This window comes from Zerene cesonia, chromosome 17 (genome assembly GCF_012273895.1).
Source record: "Zerene cesonia ecotype Mississippi chromosome 17, Zerene_cesonia_1.1, whole genome shotgun sequence".
Taxonomy (NCBI): Eukaryota; Metazoa; Arthropoda; class Insecta; order Lepidoptera; family Pieridae; genus Zerene; species Zerene cesonia.
The window spans coordinates 2,199,394-2,205,580 of NC_052118.1; the positions used below are offsets into that span (position 1 = coordinate 2,199,394).

Consider the following 6,187-nt stretch of genomic DNA (forward strand, 5'->3'; position numbering starts at 1 on the left):
TTTTGTTAAATTTTATTTCTTTTTTTTATATTTTGTAAGTGTGTGCAATAAAGAATAAATAAATAAATAAATAAATAAATAAAACTATGTAAAAGATAATCGTCATAGACTGTTACATCACTACATACTATTAAACAAAGTCACTTTCTCTGTCCCTTTGTATACCTAAATCTTTAAAGCCGTGTAACGGATTTTGATGGGGCTTTTTTTAATAGATAGAATGATTCATGAGAAGGTTTATATGTATAATAACATCTATCAAACTACTCTGAATTAACGTGTGCAAAGCCACGTGTGAAAGCTAGTAAAATATAATTTTATCTACCACATTTACAAAACCTTTTAATGAAAATTTTAAACATTTTAATGATAATACCATAAAAGAACATTAATATCAACAATAAAAAAATCACGCCTTTTGAAAATCCACAGAATTATTGAGTAATAAATCCAAAAAAATAGTCAAATTAAGAAATTTCTTCGGTTTTCAGAACATCGTTAAAAACTGCTAAATAATATAGAAGAATTCTTCTCTCCCAATTGATTACAATCACGAATTAAAGCAACACCAATCATGTTGCATAAATAAATAAATGAAAAATCGTTTATCGTACACCATATACAATACATTTTAAAACGTAACAACACATTTAATTATTTATCAATGCAAAGATTATCGCTGGCATATCTCTTCCAGGCACCCAAATAAGATGAATAAATAATTATTGAGTCACGGTGCATATTAAATTGAAGTACCAGAATAAGAGTTTATAACAATAAACTATAACTAAATAAATGCTAACTAGTATGTACAATAATGTATATTATTGTATAAACGCAGATAACATATATATTAAACTTAACCTTAAACTCAAACACGTCTTATTTCTTCAGGTTAAGTATTTAATAGATTAATCCTACTATCCTACTAATATTATAAACGCGAAAGTTTGTAAGGATGTGTGTGTGTTTGTTGCTCTGTCACGCAAAAACTACAGAACCGATTGCAATGAAATTTGGTATGTAGACAGCTGGACAACTAGAATAACATATATGCAACTTTTTATCCCGATATTCCTACGGGATACGGACTTACGCGGTCGAAACCGCGGGGCGCAGCACGTATTATCATAATAGTCAATCTCACCACCATTCTAGCTGATGTTTGTCGTATTAAAGCATAAGTTTCAGTGTAATGTGTCACATGCAAGTGCGCGATGTGAGGTTAGAATTTATATTAGGTCAAAAGCAACTGAGATGATAGGATTTTCATCTAATTACGTTTCTGTACCGGCAGTGTTGGGCAAAACATTGCACTGAGGGTATAAACTATTTCGTTGAATTGTTTTACGCTTTATAATTGAAAATTGCAATCATATGTTTATTTTTAATCACATGAAATTTATAACCATTAAATTGCATATTTAATTTAATTAACCATTATTGAGAATTTTTTGAAATTTATTAAAGTACTAGCTGACCGCCATCTAGTAAAGTAGTGTGTGCTAATTCAGACTCTAATCTACCTCTGTACCAAATTTCATATAGTTTAAGCTGTTAATAAGCTGTTTTCGCGTGAAAGAGTAACAAATATCCATACATTCATCCATACAACACAATATTAGTAGAATTATCATAATACTACACAAAAAATATGATTTTGTTACCTGAGTACGACCACTTCTTGTATGCAAGTATACTCTATATAAACTTTATATAATAAACTTTAAATTTATCATTAATATGATAGATCAACGGATAAATTAAGATCGGTCTAATACCAAAAGATTATCATTAGATAATAATTTAATGCAGATCACATGTAGACAAAAATATATAAAAAGTAAATGAGTATTTATTACTGTTTACAACTAAATATATCAGTATGAATATATTCAAATTCATGTTAAACTTTATTATCTGAATATCTATAGCTTTTTATGGGTTTTTAGTAAACAGTTTGTCCTTCGTCTAAGGCTTCCAAAGATTACCATCTGCCATCGGTCACTGTTCGCATCTACTCTGAATCATCCACTTTTGGGTCATCTTCCTAACGATTCAGTTGTCATGATTGCTTCTTCATCCTACTAATCCTACTAATATTATAAATGAGAAAGTTTGTAAGGATGTGTTTTGTTGCTCTTTCACGCAAAAACTACTGAACCGATTGCAATGAAGTTTGGTACGTAGATAGCTGGACAACTGAAATAACATATAGGCAAATTATAATTTGTACATTTCTCATTTGTTTCCTAGCATATGTCAAATATCATTTTAAATCTTGGGTGTCTTTGCGTCTTGGAATTTAGTTATTCATTTTACTTCTTCTAGTTTTATTTTATGCTTTCTCTTTTTTTATGTCATAGTCAGCAATGGAGCTGGTGGGTCGCCTGATGGTAAGCGCTACCGCCCATGAACATTTAGAGAGGCGTAAGGTCAATTGCAGACCTTTCGCCTCTACAAATGGATTGCCGACTTTAATTGGTAAGGAATTAGGAAAGGATTGATGAGAGGAATAAAGGAAAGGACTGGGAAGGGTGAGGAAATGGATATGGGCCTCCGGCTCCCCCACTCACCGTACGAAACACAATAGCAAGCTATTATTTCACGCCGGTTTTCTGTGGGGGTGTGGTAATTCACCGGTGCGAGCTGGCCCAAATCGTGACGAAGCGTGCTTGACTCCCACAATGATTCTCTTAAGACTCATTACACTTCTTTCTATAGCCTTATTCATATATTTATCTTTCAGCGCTCATGTATGTCATCCATAAGTTTACCATCGCAAAATGTAAGTATTGAATACTTTCCTCTTCCCTTTGTTTCGTGTCTTCATTATTCATTATTTCGCTGATAGACCAATATCGTCTCCATGTATTCGTTATTTTCCTTTCTATTTCATTATGCATAGTATTTTTTTGAGTTATTAGTTTTCCTACGTATACTCTCATACATATTCTGCTATAAGTCTGTGAATCGTTTGTAATATACATATTTATATTTTTGCTGTGTTCATCACAGTTGGATATCAAGATTTACGTGACTTTTAACTGCAGATAGGCAACCAAAAGCATAAAGTATTATAATTATAAGCGGTACCCTTAGATGAGTTTCTATTAGATGAGTACCTATATAACTATTTGAAGTAAGTGCCAGCCAAGTCTAAAAGGTGGTATGTAGATACTACGTATATGTATTTTTTATATTAAATAATGTCAAAAAAGTGATGATTACATATAAACTTTTCTACTAATTACTCGGCTTGGCTGGTATATGTGGCTTGGCCGTTTCCCGATCTGGGGACGCGAGCATAAGTTAAAAACTTTATCAATTCATTACAATAGTTCTTGTTGCAACAAGACGACCAAGTCACATATTTTAACTAGTGTAGAGTTTTGTAAAATTAGGACTCGTTCAGTTAAGCCGTAGCTTTACTCTACATGATGTAGAGTTAGGCGCTTTACTTTGCGCGAGAACTTTTTGTTTTACGTGAAATATTTTTGATGGGGGTTTTTCCTACACATATTTGTAGTAAAAAAACTAAATCGCAAGATGATCATTAGTAAATCGCCTTGCAGTAGTCGAGACGATGAATGCTACAAGCGACTGTCTTAACCTTATGTGTGTTTGATACTCAGAAATTTGTAAATACAATCAAATACTAGAATGCTAGTCTATAATAATCTATAGTAAGGTCTACAATTTAGATAAAAACCTCAGTATTTTTGACGGACATGAATGAAGGTAACGTCGTGGGTTTTCAACCGATTGGCGTGATTCTTTTGTGTTTGATAGAAAATTTTTGCTATTTTTTAATTTGATCAAGCAAGATCAAGCTATAAAGTATAGATATATTTCAAGTATACAATAGTGTCCTAATTATAAATAACTGCTACCTTATAATGAAAATTTTAATATACATATAAATTAATACTTAAAATCCCAAATATTTCATTCAACCGTTTGAATTGATAAATTTATTAAGTTATTTTTAATAGCATGAATTTATCTGATAATTATGCAATTTATGAGAAGTCTTTTTTTAATTAAGTCATCTTAATTTTCTTAAATACTTTAGATACTAATTTTCCTATTTCATAATGAAATTATATAAATACACTCGTTTTATACTACGATATCGATATCGTAAAAGAAAATTAACATATTATAAATGTATTTTATTATAAATGTATATTAAGCAGTGGTGGCTCAGTGGTGAGAACCTCGGACTTTAAAATCGATAGGTCGGGGTTCGAGACCGGGCGGAGCGCGCAGGAAATAAATTGATTTTTCAATTTATCTGCGCATGTAGATAACATCACCACTGCTTAAAACGGTGAAGGAAAACATCGTGAGGAAACCGGCATGTCCGAGAATCAAAAGTTCGACGACATGTGACATCTGCCAACCCGCACTTGGCCAGCGTGGTGGATTATGGCCTGAACCCTCATAGGAGGCCTGTGTCCCAGCAGTGGGAACATGTATGGGCTGATGATGATGATGATGATGATGATAAATGTATTTCATTTATCCAGTCAGACCTATCATTTGATTTAACAGTTAATTTCTATCTCCTGAAAGCTTATATCTCGAGTTTGTATTGAAACTTTAAGCTGAAAAAGCTTAAAGCTATTCATTGAAACGCTCATGATTTCATAGGCTATATTAAAATGAATCAAACTCTCTCTAAAAGCTAATATTTACCATCTCTGTTTTTAATATTAATTTTGAAAAACTATCAAGCATTAATGTCGGTTAAGTATTTTTACTAAGTAAAAAAAAATATATAATTTTCAGCCGTTAATTATAACAAGCTGTCATGATCATGATTATAATAGGCATGAACATAATAATATTTCTAAAAGAAAAGTCAACAGCTTTTATGAATCCTGCAAACATATTTTACTTACGCAAAAAGTTTACAGAGTCTTCACTCACCGTCACATAAAAATCCACTCACAAACACAATCACGTCAAGTTAACTGAGTTAGAACTTTACCATAAAAGTTGACACTCACTCAAAATCCTCGAGTACTCACTTACAGAAATGTCCTAAAGTCCACCATTCTCGCGCACACCGCGTAAACACGAAAACGCGATGTAGTAATAACCGGTGCGAGCAGGTTCAGACCGGTCGGCGAACGGCCAATTACTAAGGACCGCATACAAGCCCGCGTTAAAATCGGAACAGCGCATGCGCAAACAAGATTGACACTTCAAGTTTTTTGCACGAATTTACAAGTTACTATTTTGTTGTGATGGATTATGTCAACAGCGGTAAATAAAAAACTGCGGTACAACGAAACGAAAATTTGAGCGACCCAAGTTCTACAACTTCTAAGGAAGAACTAAGCTGCGAGTCCGAAGCAATAAAATGTTTCAAAATCATATTCATGTCGTTCGGCGGCGGTTAACCTAACTTTTCCCTCACCTTTAACAGTCATCATCATCATTTCCCTCATCAATCCTTTTTTTATCCCGTAGGATCGGCAAAACATTTGTAGAGGAGTTACAAATATTCATCGGTTGTAGCTCTTAACATCAGGTGACCCACAAACTATGTTGCTTATAATTAACTTTTAATAATGGACGCACTGGCAGACCGCTCGCACTTATTTTAAATTTTGCCCACTCCAGTAGTTTTCCCTCGTCAGAAGCACCCAGTTGCTTTGAATTTGATATCGAAAAGACTATTTGGGTTGCATTCCTGGCCACATATTTGATTGGTAGTTTTTCCTTCGACTGCGGTCTGTGAAACTGCACGTCCACGTATTCTATGCAATAAACCTTAAATTATGATGTATTCGTGTAGATAGTTTTTGTTCAAAATGTCAATAAATTCAAGAAATACCTCGCCAAAAAGAGCGCACATACATAAATTATTGGCGGGAAAAAGCGTTTTGAATACCTTTCGTTTGAAGATGAAATACAGAACATCTTAGCATTATATGCTTAGCATTATATGACGCCAAATATGACATACATGATTTTGACGGTTGTTTGTTATGACTGTTGGCAATATCAAGGCAAAGATATTGTAAGAGGAAGACTGAAACGAATTGTAGTTCTTCTAATAAATTTGTTTAACACAGGGAGGAAATTTTATTGAAACATTCTCCTTGAAATATATAAAAATATAATTTTATTATCAAACCATGATCTTTAATCACTCATCGCTTTTCACAGTTCG

General features: G+C 33.0%; 1 protein-coding gene across 2 annotated transcripts in view; it reads right to left on the minus strand.

Moving 5' to 3' along the window:
* Positions 1-5,066, minus strand: part of LOC119833426 (nephrin-like) — a 151,138-nt gene extending 146,072 nt beyond the window's left edge. The window contains exon 1 of one of the 2 annotated variants that reach the window (XM_038357422.1): positions 4,936-5,066. The gene's annotated coding sequence lies outside the window, so the exon portion shown is untranslated. Of the gene's footprint in view, positions 1-4,907 lie in introns of both variants that reach the window. The other variant, XM_038357421.1, reaches the window with a different exon arrangement.
* Positions 5,067-6,187: the final 1,121 nt, after the last annotated feature.